Genomic DNA, 21,548 nt, shown 5'->3' with positions numbered 1-21,548 from the left:
TGTATGTGTATGTGTGCATGTGCGTGTGCATGCCTGCGTGTGCATGCCTGCTTGTGCATGCGTGTGTGTGTATTATTGGTATGCTCAGGCTGCTATAACAAAAGACCGTAGACTAAGTATGTTAAATAACAGACACTGAAGACATCATTTCTCACAGTCCTGGAAGGTGGAAAGTATTAGATCAGGGTGCCAGCCATTTGATTCCTGGTGAAGACGTCTTTCCTGACTTGTAGATGGCTGTCCTCTCATAGTGTCCTGAAATAGTGGAGCATTATTGCTCTCTCTTCCTCTTTTTATAAAGTCACTAATCTGATCATGGGGGCCCACCCTCAAGATCTCCTCTAACCCTCACTGCCTTCCAAATGTCCCATCTTCAAATATCATTTCATTAAGGGTTAGTACTTCAATGTATGAAATTTGGAGGTGACACAATGTAGTCCGTAGTGTGTGTATATATCTATATACACATGTGTATCTAAATATAGCTAAAGAATTTGAATCATATAATATTGCACAGCATTGTGATTTCCCCCCATTGGAATATTGATGTAAATATTTTCATTATGATTTTGTGGCCTTAATAATTAGCCTCATCAAGAATTGCAAGCATGTATATCATTATTCATTCCTGTTGATAGTTGGTATTTCCCTCTTACTCATGACTGGGTATTTGGTTTTATAATTCACAACTTGTTAGGAAAATTAGTATGAAAATACTGATTTATGGTATTTTCAAATATTATGCTACTTTTTAGACCTGTGAATTTAAGTTCAGAGCTTTTTTTTTCTCTCTCGTTTGTAAAGTGGGAAATAATACACCTATCTTTTTCCTAGCGTATAATGAAAGCGAACCCTATAAAGCATTTGGAGCCCTTAGACTATTTTCCAGTACATAGTATGTGCTCAATAAATAATATGTTTATTAATTTAGAATAATATTAACAAATGGTTATTTAAAATGTTTAACATATAAATGTTAGGCATATGGTTAAATCAACATTAGATGATTTGCAGTCCACAAACAAATCTATCAACCAAAAGATACTGCAATAATTCTAGCAAAAGAAAAAAAATCAAGTGATATTAAGACTTTTTCTTTTCTGTTAGCACTATAGTAAAAGATGAATAGACCAGTCATGGATGACTCAACTTTCCCCATTAATCAGAAACTTCCACTGAGTTGATTGCTGACAGCTATTTTCTGAATATTTACAGAAGGCAGTAAATGAATGACCCACAGAAAATATCATTGTGAAAAGATGCCACATAAAAATGCAGTAGACCATTAAAAGCTTACTATACTTAGCAAAAAATATAACACCCCCAGGGATGTATCCTCGCTGGTAAGAAAATCGTAAGTCTTTATGCCTAAAATGCTGACGTTCCAGAGAGATGGATGTCTTCTTTTAAAGTCCTCCTGAACAAGCCATGAAGAACAGCATTAGCTGACCCTCCGTTTCTGGTTGACTTTGCTATGCAGTGCAGCAACTGTGACCTCAATTCTATATCCATCATTGAGATTTATGACCTGATTATAAAAAGCAAAAAGCAGAAAATACATTAAGTGCTAATAGAATCCACAATAAAAACCTTAAAGGAAATATACATATGCATGCATGTATGCACTGTCAAGGTACAAACCTACGCAGCAATAATTGAACAAAAAGCATTGATTTGGAACGAAAACAACAGCAATTTGTAGAGTACCGATTCAGGCAGAAACCCAAATAGTCCCCCCCTGCCCCCCCATCCCAACCCACAGGACTGAAGTTCAGGGTTATGGGAAAAGGGGAGGAAAATGAGGTAAGTTGTATTAAAGAAGGAGTTAATAGGTTCTAGATGAGTTAAGGTTAGATTTGTATTTCATAGATTGGCTTGATATTCTGTGTGGTATATTGGTTTAGTATGATTGAAAATCCACTTGTTTATGATTTAAGAGAAATTGTTTGATACACTTGTTTATGACAAAGACATAAAAGTTGTTTTAGATGTTAAAGTGTTTAGATATAAGAATAAAGTAAGTTATGACAATCCCCACTAGGGACTGATCAGTCAGAAGCAACTACAGCAAGGGGACATTTATACTGTAAATACTGGGAGTCTGTGAGGACTTAGGAGAGTTTTAGTTTGGGCAAGGCACACTTTGCTGACTTAAACAGCTCTCTGAAGATCTTGAGATGTTTGCTCCTGCCATGGCCAAGGCGACTCTGGTTGGCAGAGGTGCTAAACCAGCAGTGGGCAAACTACGGCCTGCGGGCCGGATCCGGCCCGTTTGAAATGAATAAAACTAATAAAAAAAAAGACCGTACCCTTTTATGTAATGATGTTTACTTTGAATTTATATTAGTTCACACAAACACTCCATCCATGCTTTTGTTCCGGCCCTCCGGTCCAGTTTAAGAACCCATTGTGGCCCTCGAGTCAAAAAGTTTGCCCACCCCTGTGCTAAACCATATCCCTGGAGTGATAACCCTCAGAGCAGCCTAGCTTTTCTGCCACCACTGGCGCCTCTGGTTCCCTAACAACGTGTTCTAGCAACCAGTGACTTTTAATTTTGCGCTGGCAGCTGAAAGTTAGCTGCTAGTTACTTAAGCCAGCTCTCCTGAAAAACCAATCTATAATAATAAAAGCATAATATGCAAATCGACTGAACGACTGAACAGCTGAACAACTGTCCAGACAACCTTCCAGACGACCACACTATGATATGCACTGGCGTCAGGCCAGCCAAGGCGGGTGTGATGCTATTGGTCAGGGGGGCCCCACAATCGCCCCGCAGAGGGAGGCCCAGGCCACCCGCTGCCTGGCGATTGATTGCAGAGACCTGGCCAATTGAGCAGGGCCTCCCTCTGCACTGAGATCAATCGTGGAGCCCCGGTTGGGTGGGCAGGGCCTCCTATGGGCAGCGATCAATCTTGGAGCCCCTCAATCAATCGCCTCAAAGAGGGAGGCTCAGGCTACCTGACCGGTGGCGCTGCAATGGGTGGCCGGGGCCTCCCTCTGCGGGGCGATCGATCTGGGGGACTCGAGATCGAGATCGCACCCCAAGCCTGTCACCTGCAGAGGGAGGTGACTGGTGGCGGGGGGGGGGGGGGGGGTGGGCGGGGGGGAGGGCAGTCCTGCACAGATGGCAAGCAGTAGCAGTGGCTGGGGTGGGGCCAGCTGCCGGCAGCCACGGGAAGGGGAAGGAAAGCCCCCATAGGCCTTGATTGCAGGCCAGGCCTAGGGACCCTACCTGAAGGGTCCAGATTGTGAGAGGGTGCAGGCCGGGTTGAGGGACAACCCCCAACCCCTCCCCCCACACACACGAATTTTGTGTACGGGGCCTTTAGTCTATTATAAGAGACACTCCTCTAAATTTGGACTTTATTCCTTTCACCTCCCTTGCCTAGAACAATAATGTAATCAATATCATTTGTTTGGAGTTTGTTATGTCTTTATTTTCTTTATTAAAAGATATTATTCTATATGCTATTGGCTTGTAAAATGATCATTCCCATAGCAAAACTGAGCTAAATAAACTATAACAAAGACAGAATCAGTCTTTGAGCATAACTTTGCTACCTCCCCTAAAACAAAACAGTTATGAGGCAAATGGCTAGATTTGTACATCATTGATTGGTTAGGGATTTGGTTATTGTCAAAGTGTAATTTCCTCTATCCTTACAAACAGAATTTTCTTATTTTTACTGATTTCTTGGAATATTGGTGGTTTGGTTCATTCCAGAAGATAAAGAAAACAAGGTTTTCAGAGAAGTACTGATACTTAATTTAACCTAACTTTTTAATGACAAGAAAGGAGCCAGGAGAAAGCGAAATGTTATGGGCATGCCATTTGTGCAGCTTTACCAGGAAGCTGCAGTTTAGTACTTTCTGGGTATTTTTACCACAGATCACTGGGGGAAGGGACTGAACACGGAAAGAATAGACACATGCCCAGTAAAGTCTGGGTGACAGGGAAGGTACCTGTCTGTCAATCACACCTGGGAACAGGTCATTGGCCAGAGTAGGCGTGGCCACGGCACTTGACTCCTGGCCTGCAGAGCTCTCATGCTCCTGCTCTCTTGCATTTTCCCACATGGCCCACAGCCATGTGGATGCCACACAATGGACTAATGGGCTACATCTAGCCTAATGCTAAACCAAACCCAACTCCAATGTGGAGTGGAAACTCTGGATACTGGCTCTGCTTCTAGCTCTACTGAATTCCCAGCTGCACATCTTCCAGCACTGGATTCAGGGAAGTGGGACTTTAGAAACCAAGGGATGTAACTCCATGAAAAGAAAGCTTCCTACCACATCTCACCTCCCCTGGGGGCCTCTGGAAATGCTTATTCCAGCAGTAACCCAAGAACCCCATGCCCACTAGCAATAGACAAAGACTATCCTCACTTTTTTTCTGATAACAGGCCTTCTTAAGTGGCTACTCTGGCTCTATTTTTTTTAAAAAAAATATATTTTTTATTGATTTCAGAGATGAAGGGGAAGAGAGAGAGAGAGAGAGTAAGAGAGAGAGAGAGAGAGAGAGAGAGAGAGAGAGAGAGATCAATGATGAAAGAGAATCATTCATCCGCTGCCTCCTGCACACTCTCTACTGGGGATCAAGCCTGCAACCCGGGCATGTGCATGTGAATCGAACTGTGACCTCCTGCTTCATAGGTTGACGCTCAATCACTGAGCCACACAGGTTGGGCATGGCTCTATTTTTATATGGCTCCACTCGTGTCATCTTTCATAGCACACATGAACATACATGGATGCTTTTTAAAAAAATATTTTTTTATTGATTTCAGAGAGGAAGGGAGAGGGAGAGAGATACAGAAACATCAATGAGAATCATTGATCGGCTGCCTCCCGCATGTCCCCCACTGGGGATCGAGCTCACAACCCGGGCATGTGCCCTGACTGGGAATCAAACCATGACCTCCTGGTTCATAGGTTGACGCTCAACCACTGAGCCATGCTGGCCAGGCTACATGGATGCTTCTTTATTCTTGCTTTTCCAGAAAGAAGTATAGAAGAGCCATCAGTATATGACATGTCTTGATCCAGAAATGACTAAAAATGATGGGAAAATATATTTTAAAGTAAATCATGGCCTTATACCCTTTCTTGATACATCTAATGATCCTGAAAATTTTTCTTAATGTTCTTTTGGTTGAGAAGAAAGTCTGAGTAGGTTGGATATATGCACAATCATTTTGTGGTTGAACAAAATTTTATGTTCTTCTACAACAATGCAAAAGAGACTGGGATTTCCTCCAGGAACTATCCCAGCTTCATTAATTTAAAGGCCACACAGATCATGGCTATTTAAGAATTCTTATACCATAAGGAGAGATAAAATGTCTATTGGATATTTAGGCATTTGATTCTTTTTCAAAAATCATAGGAACTGTTTCTGAATTCTAGGGACAGATGCAAAATTGAACACATTCAGGGATGGGTGATCTTGTTAGTAATAGTTTATGTAAAAATATTTGAGTATATTATTCATCAGAAATTATTTCCTGATAGAGTTAAAATAATAAAACAATATTTCAATAATATCATTTGCAACTTAAAGAAAAGCCAGAAGTTGAAATTTGGGTTATCACCAAATGTTTAATAGTCTAAGAACTCTAGTTTTATGTCCAAGAATTTGGGTAAAATTGAGAAGGGAAATTTACTTTCTATGAAGATTTTCAGCTCATAGAAGCTTAGGCTTTAATGGAGCTTGGACATCATCAGACCCTCACCCCACCTCATTAAAAACCACCTTATATTCTCCCATATTGTTCTTGTCCTATGATTGTTCAAACTCTGCTTTGATGTCTCAGCAGTTCCATTGTTGGACATGTCTAGTTGCTGGAATCCCTTATGTGGAGATAACACTCCTTCCAGATATGCTTACAAATTATTTCTGGATCTGCCTTTTAATAGGCGATTGGTTCCTTATGTTTACTAATGGCCTTTTATATAATAAATTAATATAATTGTTGTTAGTGGAAGTGGGGTACTTGTGATGTCATGAGAAATAGCATTTTGGGGGACTCACACGGAAGGATGGGGTATGGTGGTAATGTTTATTTGTGGTGAAAGAAACAATCAAAAGGATGCCCATCCAATGTCTCATCTCCATCTGTCCCACCAAGGGAAATCAGGGCCTGAAACAGAGCAAATGTCCAGAGATCCTGTGCCCTATTAAAGCTTACTTCAGCCCAGCATTTAGCAAGCTCCCGGCTGCAATCCATTATTCTGCGGCTGTCCCAGGATCCTGCCTGCAGCCTGTGTGTACAGTCCATGCAGCCAGCTACTACAGAGAGAACAGGCAAGTAGCGCATGGGGTGAGTGTGGGAGAGGGAGTGCTCTTTGTCTCCTGGGATTTTAACCAGGAGCTTTTTCAAAATAACCAACCATCTTCCCAAGTTCTAAGGGCTTGCATTGAGCCCACCCCCTTAGCCAATGGCCAATGTCTTTTCCCAGGTTAGACTGACAGGCCGCTATGGTTTAGTTCCTCCCCTGTGCCATTTCGACTTGATTGCCCTTGTCCTATCTCCCCCCTTGTTCTACCCCTTCTCCCAGTGACCTGTGGGGAGGAGGGTGAAGCTGTAGCTTCCTGGTGAAGCAACAGGCTCCTGCTTCCCAGCTGGCCATGCTCAGCCATGTCTGACTCCCGCTTTTGCTTCCTTTCCCGTCAATAATTAGCTAACTACGGTGACATAATTGCTTTAGGACAACTATTATGCTTTTCCAAGTCTTTTCTTGCTCAGGCTCAGCAGAGGAATATGCAGAGACTCTGGAGCCCAGCTGAAATGAAATTCCTCCTTGCCTCCTCCAAGTTGTGTGACGTTATTGAACCTTTGTAAGTCTTAGTTTCCTTGTCTGCAAAATAGCTACAAAGGAACTGACTTCACACATCTTCTCGGAGGATTAAATAACAATACAGGTTCCCCACAGACGTTAGCTACTATTTTTGTTCTCTTCAAATATTCCTTGCATAATTTGAATCCTTAAGAGCGAGACACTAGAATAGATCCAAATAAGTTTGATTTAAATATATATATATATTTTTAAAAAGGTCAACATTAACTTCTGTAAATTTTTGGGAGTGAGGGATGAGAGAGAGAAGAGGGAGAGAGAGAAAGAGAAAGAGAAAAGTGTGTTTATATGATGCAGTTGCATTTCTATGGCATCTCAGGCTCAGACATTTTATCTCCATTGGAATCTCACTTTCCATTATGTGGGTTATGGCACTTTCTTTATGTCTGCTGGAGTCAGTCTAAACATGAAATTCAGCCCCTTTTTGAATCTATACACTCATACATACACACTCATGTCAAGTCTCTGAGTATGTAGCAACTTTAAAAAAGGTTTGGGAAAATAAAAGGGCTTTACTTCACAGCATATGAAAACTTAAAATTGAATATCTGACATTTTTGTTCTACAACATTTTCTCCACATTCAGCTATATATCTTTGCCATCTCCCTTTTCTGGTCTCCCTCCTCTCTCAAGAGCCATCAGAATTCCTCTAAGCAGAGTTTCCCCCTTTCAAATAATTAAATTCTAAAGATTTAATTGGTTAGAATTTAGGAATACTGGTGACAGGCATTTCAAAAATGATTTTGCTCTAATTAATAAATTCTGCTTTTTGGAATCTTATCCCTTCATAAAATCCAATAACAAAATAACACGATCCTACAGAGAGCTTTTTGCAATGCCAGTTTGAGGAGGCAATGTAGCTATTTATGGAAGATCTTTAAGCAAGAACAGTTTTTATTGCTTTGAAATCACTTGCAGATGTTATTCAATATCGTTGCAGTTGCCATAAGACCCAAACTAAGCCATGGCACTTGTTACTGCCATCTGTTTAGTGCTCTGTTGAGAAACGTCATACTTTCAGATTTTTTTTCAGGATTATTTTTGTGTCCAAACATCTGCAAAGGTAAAGGTTTCAAAATCATTGCATTCATTAGTACCTAAGACCTGAAGGGGAGCAGTAGCTATTTATGGAAGATCTTTAAGCAAGAACAGTTTTTATTGCTTTGAAATCACTTGCAGATGTTATTCAATATCGTTGCAGTTGCCATAAGACCCAAACTAAGCCATGGCACTTGTTACTGCCATCTGTTTAGTGCTCTGTTGAGAAACGTCATACTTTCAGATTTTTTTTCAGGATTATTTTTGTGTCCAAACATCTGCAAAGGTAAAGGTTTCAAAATCATTGCATTCATTAGTACCTAAGACCTGAAGGGGAGCAGGTTTTGCCACTTTCAAATACGTCTTTTTGTCATAAGGATCATTTTGAGCTGATGGCAGTCAAAACCCAGCAGGCTCTTTACCTCCTCCTCAACTGCCAGAATGTATATTGGAAATGGGCCTGTACCGGGAAGAGAACTACAGTGGGGCCTTGACTTACGAGTGTCCCGACTAACGAGTTTTTTGAGATGCCAGCTGCCTCTCCACCGATTTTTTGCATTGAGTTGACAGAGTAATTTGAGTTAACGAGCTCCTTAACGAGCTCGGTCTCAGAATGAATTAAACTCATAAGTCAAGGCCCCACCATACAGTATCACCAGAGACACACTTTTATCTAAGAAACCTATCTGCATACCATAACAAGGCAACCTCTGTTTTCTGAACCTCTGGACTCCCTTCCTGTGAATGGCCTTCCTTTCCTTCGTATCCCCAGAACCCTACCCCTTTCTTTAGCTTGGGAGATTTTATAAGCCTCAGATACCTGGAACTGGGGTTACTGGATCATATGGAAATTCTATTTTTAATTTTTGAGGACACTCCACAGTGTTTTCCATAGCAGTTGCATGGTTTTGCCTCCCACAGCAGTGTGCAAGCATTGAACACTTTCCATAGCCTCACCAACACTTTTTATCTTTTGTGTGTATTTTTTTTTTATAATAGCCATCCTAACAGGTCTGTTATTGCACTGTGGTTTTGATTTGGATTTCCCTGATAGTGATGTTGAGCATTGTTTTCATTTATCTACTGGCCCTTTTATTTTTTCTTTGGAGAAATATTCAAGTCCTTAGCCAATTTTTAAATCTGGTTACTAGTTTTTGTATATTCATTTTAATGAAACCTAATTTACTGTGCAAAGGATTTGTGTTTGTGTGTGTCCATTAAAACTTTATTTACAAATACAGGCAGTATTTGGTCTGCAGGCTGTAGTTTCATAAAAACTATTGCAGAGCATTCTTCTTTCTTCAAGAACCATTCTCTTATCCAATTCATTAAAGATTTTCAAATCTGTTCACTTCTTGACAACTCTAAGACCTTTGCCCTGGAGCAAGCCACAGTCATCTCCTGCCTGGTCCATTCATTGCAGGAGGTTCCTGGTTGGTTTCTTTGATTCTACTCTTACCTTCTTCCAGTCCATTCCTCGCATAACAGCTGGGGTGGTCCTTTCAGAGTCACATCTGATCATGTTGCCCTTCACTTAAAACCATTCAGTGGTTTTACACTTTTCTTAAGATAAAGACCCAAATTCTTAATATGGCTTATAACATGCTGCATGGTCTGAACCTGCTTATCTTTTTAGACTTTTCTCCTACCACTCTCTCCCTGATCACTATGCCTTAGCTACACTGGCCTTCTTTTAGTTCTTCAAACATACCAAGTCAGGACCTTGTGCAAAGAAATTTTCCAACTTCTTTTGTTAAAAAAATAACCAAGATATACAGGAAAATGCACTTTGTTCTTGTCATCGGTCTCCTCCCCTTTTTATTTGCTCTTGAATCTAAGAGAATCATCTGAAGTAAAAAGGAGGAAGGGCTATATTGTCAGAGTCTGTTTTTCTCATTGTGATTCTGAGCAAATGGGTTGCTTTCTCAGTCACAGTTTGTCATCTGCATAAGGATGATAACAGCTGCCTTGTTTGGAGGATTAAACTCGATAACATATGTGACAGTGCCCAACATTATCTAAGTATAGAATACAATCTTAAAAAAATGGAATTCCTTTTTCAGTCTTCTTGCTCCTTTCCTATCCAGCTTTCTAACTGTTTAGTTGACATTTAATTAAGCTCTCTGCAATCTTTTTGTCTCTAGGCTATTACACAAATTCTTTCACATCTTAATCCTTAGGTTATTCAGATCCCTTAGAAAATATAGCCCACCAATGAAAGATCTCTTAGCCAAGCTAGATTCAGCATTTTTCTATGGACAGTTTCTTTTGTAAGAGAAATCAAAATCAAAGTTACACAAAACATGATGGTTTTCTGTGGTAAAGGCCTTAAAAAATTATATATATTCCCTAATATGTAAAAAACAAGCAAAACAACAACAATAAAAAAAAACCATGAACACTATTTTTGGAGATAATATTATCATTTCATAGCATCACTAACCAAATCTTGATTTTTGTGGGAGTAATTTCTTAGTTTGTAGATTAACCTTGTCCTTTTATTTCCTCATCCTTATTTTGTCTGCCTCTTGGCTATTTTTACAGCTCATTAGTGCCTCCATCAGAGGATGGGAAATAGAAATAAAAGAAGATGAAACTCAAACTCAGGCAGTACCTATGCAACATAAAGCACACCTTCAGGAATGAAAGCAAGCCCATTGGGTTGGCTGTGGGTATCTTAATGACTGAATTATGCTCACTATTTGATTTCGGACTGTTATCCACACAGTGGTGATCGGCTACTAAAACTCAATTTTTTTCTTGAAATGGTTGACTGGTACTCATGATTACAGTGATATCCATCAACCACGCAGGCCATCAAGCATGCTGAGTGATTGCCTTGATCTTTGACTGGTGGGCACATATCTTTCCATATAGCTTTCAGACTCAACCTGGTCTGTATGCTGATTCATTTACCTACTCTCATTCCACATCTGCCTGCTAGGGCTCGGCATCTCAGAGCAACTTCAAATTTGGTAGGAACCTATCAGATACTCTGATACCCTAGGAGCTGATATACTGAATGACTTCAAGGACTTAGGAAGATCCGACCACTCATTTTTCCAGCTGGAATGAAGGAAGGATTAGTTTATATTATTGAATGATCTGTTCTGTATAAGGTTTGACCAATAGTTTTCCTTTTTTTTTCTGAAAGTTTCTTTTTCTACAAATGTCGCAGTCCTTGTCGAATATATAATCTTGACAAAAACTGGACTTGTTTTTCAAAACATCAAACTTCAGTTTGTTACAACCAGTTACACATCTATAGTTATCTCACTGTTATATATTGTTAACACTTTCTGCTCACAGATTTGGCTGTGGAGCTATGGATGTCTGTGGATTTCAAGCAAGTCCGCTTTAACTTTTCCTTAGCATGAGAATTAAGAGACTGATGAAGTCAGTTGAATTGTTTGTGTATAGATAAGTTATTGTTTCGAAGCAGCATTAAACTCATGACCAGATTGCTTTTCTATTGTTAAACAATATGAACTTTGATAAAGCTTCTAAAACACCTACATATTAAATGTTTCTTTTAAATTCAGTGTCTTTGAATGAGTCTGTTTTTCCCCATAGACACAGGATAGAAAGGAGCCATGTGAAACTTCTAACCCAGTGATGGCGAACCTTTTGAGCTCGGCGTGTCAGCATTTTGAAAAACCCTAAGTTAACTCCGGTGCCGTGACACATATAGAAATTTTTTGATATTTGCAACCATAGTAAAACAAAGACTTATATTTTTGATATTTATTTTATATACTTAAATGCCATTGAACAAAGAAAAATCAACCAAAAAAATGAGTTCGCGTGTCCCCTCTGACACGCGTGTCATAGGTTCGCCATCACTGTTCTAGCCAGACACTCATTGCCTGTCATCTTAATATTGTTCACTCCTGTTTTCATACTGTAATATTAAATATTGGCTGAAATTGCACAGTTGCCCTCTGAATGCTGGAATGACTCTAGTAAGGAAAAATTGGAGTGACTGTGATAGAAGTCTTTTCTGGCTAGGCTCCTTTTTGTAATATTTAGACTGAAAACATTTATGATCGGGCATGCTGATGAGGCAAAAAAAAAAATGGGATTAGGAAGAAAAGGGAGAAACAGAAAATTAATGAGGAATTTGTATGAAGATCAAAGAACAATAGAGCTGTAGTTTCCTAAATTTAGGGTCTTCTGAATACGCTGTGTGTCCTGCAGTAGGAGAGAGAGGTAAGCCAGACCTTTGCTGAGAGTCTGACCTTTGAATATCTCTTTATTAATATTTTTAAAGGAGTTAGGCTGAAATGGAAATGAGTGAGGTAAGTTGGCAAAGTGTAAAATTCATTTCACATGCTTTCCTTGGTCTCAAGAAACTGGTTCATAGATTTGAAAGGGCAAGTCCCTGTATGCAGGAGGAAAAATGGCCTAGCCTCAGGCATTGCGGTGGCAGACAATAATCCCATTGTGAACATTTATGACAGCAGTGAAATTAATTAGCTCTCCCCTCCGACTGTGTGAGGCTACAGCGGGAGTTAGGACGCAGAGGAGCACGCCAGCAGGGGCCATGGACTTCTGAGGGGAACAAGGAGGGACAGTTCTTTCCTATCACCAAATTGTCACGTTCACGTCATAAAGAAATTGGATGAGAACAGCAACAACAAAAACGACACTTTTTTTTTTCATCTTGAGCATTTAATTTAGTTCTTAGTTTGCTTTTAAAAACTATAAGATAATTAACTCTCTTATCAGAGGACAGCCAGACTGCAATGATTATGTAGAAGAGTTAGAAAGGGAGTCTGTTTTATAGTCAATGTGACCTTTATCATTTATTAGATTGTTTATCTGGCTGCTTCATAAAGTTTTCACAGAAAAAAAAATTTAACTACATGAGTAAATATCTTTATAGTCCTTATTAATTGATTTTAAAGTCACATTCCGAGTTCCATGCCTTGCGTTTCCAAAGGTCAGGAACGTCTTGTACACAAATGGCACGGGGGGGGGGGGGGGGGGGCGGGCGGCGGGTGGGGGAGTTCTATAACTAATATTTTTTTATTTTAAAAGGTCAAATGAGAAGGAACACAAATTCATCTTGGTACTTTATGTGTCTAATATTATGTGCTTTTGAAAATGAGTTATTTGTCACTATACCATATAATATGCTCTTCTTAACACTGACCTTTCTCCCTCTGTAATCTGGATTTTACTGTAACTAGGTTAGAAGGAAAGAGTATGCCTCATATGGCTCAGCAATCGGTATTCACCTGATTAGGAGAACTGTTGGGAAGATGAGACCTTTAGAGTTGGGAGTAATGTTCAAGATTAGTTTAAATACCTTTTTGTTTCCAAAGGACACGTGAAGACAAGGCACCTTGCATGGCTTGTTCTAGTGAGAGGACTGGTTGTGTTGGAGGGGAACTAGCGCTTAGGTACCCCGATTCCCAGTTTTGTACTCTGTGCTGATGCAATCTCAAAGAGCTGCTGAAAACACTTCTTTTAGAAGGAAGGTCTTCATAGAGCTAATTCTCAAATATACAATCATAATTACAACTAATTATATTTTATTTTAAATAAATCTTATTGAGGCAAGATATAAATACAGAAAGGTGTCAAACAATACATGTATAATTTGAAGAATTATCACAAAGTAAATAGATTTATGGAACCAAGACCCAACTAAAGAAAATAGAATATTGTCTGCTCCCCAGAACCTTGCCCAAGGGTCCTTTCTCAGTCACTACTCTTACCTCCTCCCCAGAGACAATAACACTCCTCATTGCTGTCACCATGTATTGCTTTTTTTTTTTTAACTTTATATATAAATATATTCTGGCTTCTTTTCCCTCAATATATTATTTGTAAGATTTATCAATATTATTTCACATAATTTGTTCCTTTTCACTGATGTATGATCTCCCTTTGTATAAACATGTCACCATTTATTTATCTGCTCCAATATTGGTGAAAAATCAGGTTGTTTCCAGTTTTGTACAACTACAAATAATACTACTATGAACATTGTTGCTTATGTCTTTGGATGCACATATGCACCCTATCTTTTAGGTGTATTCCATGCATAAAGCAATGGAATATGCATATGTGTAGTAGACTGTCAGCTTTCCAAAGTGGTTTTGCTAGTTTATACTCCCAACCACAGTATGTAACTTGCTCCACGTTTAGACCAAATTTGGTGTTACAAAATTTTTAATGTTATCTATTCTGAAACATGTGTTATGGGGCCTTATTGTGATTTTGATTTGCATTTTCTTAATTGCTGATTATTATGAACACTAATGAACACTTTTTTACATTATTTATTGACCTTCTTATATTTTTCCCTTTTTGAAGTGGGGATTCGGGTCTTTTACACATTTTTCTCTTAGCTTTTCTACCTTTTTCTTAGTGATTGGTAAGAGTTCGTTAGGCATTCTGGATGAGTTATTTGTCAGTTAAGTATATTACAAGTATGTCCTAGTCTGTGGGTTGGTTTCTTTATTCTCTCAATAGTATGTTTTGATGAAAAGACATTCCTAATTATAGTGTAGTCCAGCGTATCAATTTTTCCTTTTGTAGTTAGTAGTGTGTGTGTGTGTGTGTGTGTGTGTGCGTGTGCGTGCGTGTGTGCCCATATGCACTCTGTTTTAAAATATTTGTTTACCCTCAAGTTTTTGAAGATTCTCTCCCATGTCATCTTTTAGTTAACTTATTGTTACTCCTATGATATTACATAAGCCACTGGAATTGCTTTTTTGTGTATGATGTAAGGTACACAATTGACATTTGTTCTATTTTTCTCATAAAGATTTCCAATTTACTCAGCATATAATTTATTGAAAAGACTGGCCTTTCCCCACTGCTTTCTAATGATGTGTCCATAAATGGGTGTATTTCAACACTTCTTATTCTGTTCCTTTGGTCTGTTTGTTCCTGTGCCAATGCCACTGATTTAATGTTCCTCTATTCTATTTTTTTGAAACTCCTATTAGTTTTATGTTGGCCTTTTATTCCATGTTCTATCTCTTGATTTCTACATGGAGCATTCTGGGTAATTTTTTTTTTTCAGATTTGTTTTCCAGTTCATTAGTTCCCTCTTGTGAAATATTTAATTTGCTGATAGATCATTCCATCAAATATTAATTTTTTTTGTTTTGAAGTTCTATTGAAGTCTTATTCTATTCTTAAGATTATATTTACTTTCTTCTATTTTTAGACATGTTTATATTCGTTCAGATTATGTTTCATTATCACAGAGATTTTTTTTTATAACAGTGTTTATTTGATGATGTTCACTTATCTGTTTGTTTTGTAAAATGCTGATCTTTAGTGAGGATTTTTTTCCTGTGATAATCTCTCATAACAAAAGGAAATTCCTCCAGAGAGGATTAGAGTTTGCTTCTAGTAGATCATTAGTCTGGGGCCAATTTTTATACTAAACTTCAGCTTTCTATGCCTCATGCCAATGCAAACCCAAAATCTGTTAGGTCAGGCCCAAGATTTCTGAGTGGTTTATTGTTTTACCCAGAACCCTCCTAGTCAGAGACCTTATCATTCCTCAAAGAGAGTGGAATGAAGGTCAGGTGTGCTCCTGGGAATAATACACGTAAAATGTTCCAAAAGGCAGAAGTATAGCACAGATATGTAATGTCATTGTGAGGCAAGGATGTGGGGCAAGGAGTTCCAGGCAGGACTTTGGGGCTGTGAGGCTGAGGGCGCAAGCTGGGGCCCGATCTCTGCAGGCCACCCTGAGGGACCCCACCCATGCACGAATTCATGCACCAGGCCTCTAGTTATATATACAATATAATATTATTTAGCCATAAATAGAAGAAAACCTTGCCATTTTGGACAATATGGATGGATCTTGAGAGTATTATCTAAGTGAAATAAGTCAGAGAAAGATAAATACAGTATGATCTCACATAAATGGAATTGAAAAAACAAACATAAAAATCAAGCTCATAGATAAAGAAAATAGCTTGCTGGTTGCCAAGACAGGGGCTAGGGATTGGGCAAAATGGGTGATGGCAGTCAAAAGGTACAAACCTCCAATTGTAAAATACATAAGTCTTGGGATTTTAATGTACAACATGGTGACTATAGTTAATAATACTGTATTGCATATTTGAAAGTTGCTAAGAGTAAACCTTAAATTTCTCATCACAAAAATATTTTTGTAACAAAATATGGTAACAGATGTTAACTACACTTACTGATGATCATTTTGCAATACATACAAATATCTAATCATTTGTGTTGCATAACTGAAACTAATATGTCAACTATACTTCAATTAAGAAGTCATTATTTTTTTATTTTTACAAAGTGGTTATTCATGTATGTTCAGTACAAATAAACCTTACAATACTTAATGATATTCATTATTATAACATTTGTAACAATGAATTGAAAGTCTAATTTAAAAACTAAAGAAGTCTTTCCCGTGGGTGGTAGTCTGCCCAGAGAATATTGGCACTGAAGGAATCCTTATTGTCCTTTTTCTACATTTACATTTTACAGTACACTATACCTTGCCCCCTTTTGCCTAATAACAGAATGGAAACTCCACTTTGCCCGCCATGTCTGATGTACAGGAAAATGCACAAACTTTAAATCATTGCTTCAGTGACTGTGTATTGAGCTGACCGGGTGAACCCGGCAGTGTTCATGCTGCTACCTCTGTCACCTGCTGCTCCAGAAACTAAGTCTCGTTATGTGTATTTAAAGGCACATACACAGCACTTTGTGAATCATGCACTCTCTTTCAGATCAATGGTCAAAAAGATTCTAGGCTTAGCAAAGTAGCAGATAATGAGAGGAAAAATCAAGGAGAGCAGAGTTTGAGTTAATTCATCTTTGTTAAGAATCTTCATTGCAAAAATATTGGCAGCACTCACCGTGAGATTGTAGTTGAGGATGAAAGGAAGAAACTCCTATTTTCAGTCTCCTGGGGAAATAAGGATTAAAAATGAATTGGACCAGGGAGAATACAAAGCAAGCAGAACCCTCTCATGGGAGTGATCAGATTTCTTCATAAAGCTATGTATCTAAGATTTTCAGCTTGCTCCCCGACAGAACTGGCACCAGGGAGAGAGGCAAATTATAGGTGCAGCAAGAATGAAGGAAGTACAACAAAAACCTTTTATTTTCTTTCGTTTAAGTGAAATATCTCTGCATTTCTCAGATCCTAATTTAGTTTTTATTTCTATTATAGTTCATATAATTCTTGTGACTACTGCAGCTACCAAAACATTAAGCCTCCTGCTAATGTGTCAAGTGGGAATCTGTCTTTTGTATCATCTGGATGTAAATGTTCTCTCAGTTACAAATTGTCTTAAAGTGGAAATCGACCTGATGGGAGTTGAGAATACTTTTGCATTAAAGAGTAATTTCAGTCCAGCCAGCATGGCTCCGTGATTGAGCGTCAACCTATGAACCAGGAGGTCACAGTTCGATTCCCAGTCAGGACACATGCCCGGGTTGTGGGCTCGATCCCTAGTTGGGGGCATGCAGGAGGCAGCCAATCAATGATTCTCTCTCATCATTGATATTTCTATCTCTCCCTTCCTCTCTGAAATCAATAAAAATACATTTTTTAAAAAGGAATAATTTCATTGAATTTGTTAAAATCTCAGAATTTTAAGAATAGATTATTCATGTTTAAAATGACAAAATAGCAGTTTGTCTATATCTTTTTATAAGTATCAATAGGCTTCTCTTAGATCTGAGTGAGTTTTATATAGGGTGAGCTATGGTGAATATTGGCTGATATACTAGTGTTTTGTGTTTGTTTTTTAATAGGGGCTGGTAAGTGTGGTTTTAAAACTTGCCAAGACAAACAGCAAGAAGACTCACATTCTAAACCATATCCCATTTGTTTGTCCCAAAATACTAGCTCCAGTTAAACTGGCAAACATGCTTGTCATTGCTGTATTTCTACTCTTTAAAGAAAGAAATTTAATCTTGCTTCAGACAGAGGTTGGCTATTTAATGCACCAAACAAATTAAATCACAGAGAATATCAGAACTGTCCGGAGTTCTTCAAACATTTCTAGTCATTTTAATTTGACCAAATGCTAAAAGTAATCCATCCTGTGAAGGTATTAACAAATTCAAATAACTGTATTATATTTAAACTTTTTAAAAAGCATAGATATATCTAGGAAGAATTGGCTCTTTGTCCAATCAGAATGGTATAAGACCAGAAGTCTAAGTGAAATTTGCCTACTTATGACTTAATTTTCTATTTTCTTTTAGTTCCAGTGAAAATAAATGTATTTTCAGCTTAATGACATCTATAAAAAAATACCTGGCAGCTAATGTTTAGCATACACCCCCTTTTTATAGAGTTTTACAAGCACCATGTTATTTAAACTCATGAAAACTTATGAAGTAGGTTCTATTTTTGTCATATTATTTCACATGCGAGGAAACTGAGGCTTAGTTGTAGTGGAGCTAAGGACAATCCAAGCAGACAGCCAGTGAATAATTAGTACAACTGTGACTGTCTGTCTGTCTATCTATCTATCTATCTATCTATCTATCTATCTATCTATCTATCATCTATAACGGAAAAAATAAAATGAAGTAAGCATTGTTAAGAGAGTCACTTAAGATATAAAGGAAGTGGGGCCTGTGCACATTTTGTGCCTCAGTTCCCAGAACTTCTATTAAGTTGCTAAACCTGTTACTAAACTCAGCTTATAGTGGAGCCATAAACATCTCGAAACATCAACTGCTGTATGGACACATAGACTATACCTCCTCCTTGTAAATTTTGCCCCTCTCTTTTGCATATTGGAACTAACGAATCTCTGTTAACCTAGCCAGCAATCCTTCATTTGCAAGAAGGAATTAACATATATGGTTTTTGCCTTTATAAACCCTGCTTTTCTTTGTTCTTTCTGGTGCGCAGTCTGAATCTGGATTTCTTGGATTTGAATCCTTTAGGACTCCAAAATAAATTATTAAGTTGTTTTATAGCCTCAACTCTTTAATGGTTGACTATCTCTCTATCCATCCATCTATCTTTTACTCTCAAAGAAATGTCACCTTCTTCTCCCTAAGGCTGCATTATTAATTTTTTACAGCAACAGAACATATTAAATTTGTTTGGCCCTCCAAAGTTTCTTTATTTGTCTCTCTTCAGATTAAATTATATAGTATCAGTCAGGATTCTTTTCATTACAAGAGACAGAGTGCACTTAAATTGGCTTTAGAAAGAGCAGCAATAAAATCTTGGCTATGTAACTAAAAAGTCCTAGGATAGCATGAGGGACCACTTGATCCAAAGGCTCTAGTGATGTCATTCAGTCCATATTTCTCTGTATGTGGTGGCAACCTGGCTGCCATCAATATCAGGTTTTCATGCTTGAGGAGAAGCACAAAAGAAAGCTGGCCGAAACTGGTTTGGCTCAGTGGATAGAGCGTCGGCCTGTGGACTGAAAGGTCCCAGGTTCGATTCCGGTCAAGGGCATGTACCTGGGTTGCGGGCACATCCCCGGTGGGGGATGTGTAGGAGGCGGCTGATCGATGTTTCTCTCTCATCGATGTTTCTGACTCTATCTCTCCCCCTTCCTCTCTGTAAAAAAATCAATAAAATATATTTTTAAAAAAAGAAAGAAAAAGAAAACTGGCCTTTTCCCCAGAAGATCTACTCACATCCCAGAACTAATTCTATTGAATCTGATTTTGTCATGTGCTCATTCTTAAGCTAATCATTGTGCCTCAGGAAATGTTATGCTTTGCTTGTCTAAGCCCGAGTCATATGTCCACTTCTATAACTAAGTTGAAAAGGTGGGCAGTCCTGTGCAATCTTCATGGCCTAACGAGGGGCATTAGTAGGTCTTCAAATAAACTTTAGCAAATTATGATCATAAGAAGGAGGGCTAGATTCTGTAGGGCAAAAGCCCCAAAGTGATATTACAGTGTTCCCAATAGCTCAAATATTTTATAAGGGATATGAAATTCCATTGTATAAAGGTCATGGTATTGGGGCAGAATGAATGAAAAAAATGATATCAAACAATGAATTTTTAAAATTTTTGTAAATGCTGGCTTTTTACAAAATATCAGAATATTATTTTCTTGAGTTATCTATATAAAAGATGGATGATGAAAATAAGATAATCTATACTAATAAAAGGGTAATATGCTAATTAGATCAGGAGACCTTCTGGAAGACCTTCTGGACATCCTTCTGGACAAAGCCATGGTGGCGGGGCTGAGACAGAGGCGGTTAGGGGCAATCAGGCCAGGAGGGGAAGGCAGTTGGGGGTGATCAAGCCGGCAGTGGGTACCAGTTGGGGGAAAGCAGGCTAGCAGGGGGGGCAGTTGGGGGTGAGCAGGGGAGGCAGTTGAGGGCAAGCAGGCTGGCGGGGGGCAGTTGGGGGCAATCAGGCCAGCAGTGGGGGCAGTTGGGGGTGAGCAGGCCGGCAGGCAGAGTGGTTAGGGGTGATCAGGCAGCAGGTAGGTGAGCAGTTAGGAGCCAGTGGTCCCAGATTGCGAGAGGGATGTCCGAGGGGTCCTATATTGGAGAGAGTTCAGGCTGGGCTGAGGGACACCCCCACCCTGTGCACGAATTTTGTGCACCAGGCCACTAGTCAATTATAATTGCTGACTGAAAATAAATACTTGGTTCCACTATATGGAAGGGTAAGAATTTCTACAAGGAACTATGAATCTGGTCTATCCTCCAATCCACAATTCTCTGCCGAGGGCTTTATTTTGTGGAGAAAACAAATGGCAGAGACCCAGAGCATCAGTTTTTCTAAATGACCTTATAACAATGAAACTGGCATGTTAATACACTCCACAAGTTCCTTGGGCTATTAGATCCAGCATCATTGCGTTTGCTGGTCTATATCTCTACTTTTGGCACTGTGGGTAATGTCTGAAATATGGGGCTGGTCTGAGCTACTCAATCCTCTTGCTAACCCTTAACACGAGATTATTGGAAAAGGGGTTTAGTTAGCTGGAAAGTAAACACAAATTCCAATAGCAGAAAAGCATATGGAGGATGAAATCCTGCATGTCACCTCATGCCTGTGATTTAGATCTCACCTTTAGTGTCTGAAGAGGTAGACATTCTTGGTCCTACTATGCCACTCACTGATCTTAGAAAAGTAGTCACGATTTAACTAAGGCTATGATAACCAACCTTTCCAAGTGTTTGCATATATTGTACTTGATTCTGTCCCTTTCAGGTGATTAAGATTTTTTTTTATCGTTTTATGGTTGTCATTAATGGAAGAGGTTTTTTTTTTACTTTATTTTTCCCCCACTCTATTGAGATATAATTGATAGATAACTTGTAAATGTAAGGTGTATGTTGTGATTATTTGAAACACATGTTTATTGAGAAATAGTTAACAGAATAAGGTTAGTTAACACATCCATCACCTCACATAATTACCTTTGTGTATATGTGTGCAATGAACATTTAAGATCTAGTCTTTTAGCAACATTCAATGATGTAATAAATAGTGTTGTTACCTGTAGTCACCATGCTGTACAATAGATCCCCAGAAATTATTTATTTTATAACTGGAAGTTTATACCTTCTGGCCAATATCTCCCCATTTCCCCCACCCTCTAACTCCTGGAAACCACAATTCTACTCTGTTTCTATGAGTTCAATGTTTTTAGATTCCACATATAAAGAGGTCATATAGTA

Source organism: Myotis nattereri, assembly GCF_964212035.1.
Source record: "Myotis nattereri genome assembly, chromosome: 5".
Classification (NCBI taxonomy): Eukaryota; Metazoa; Chordata; class Mammalia; order Chiroptera; family Vespertilionidae; genus Myotis; species Myotis nattereri.
Note: the sequence above shows the minus strand (reverse complement) of the source record.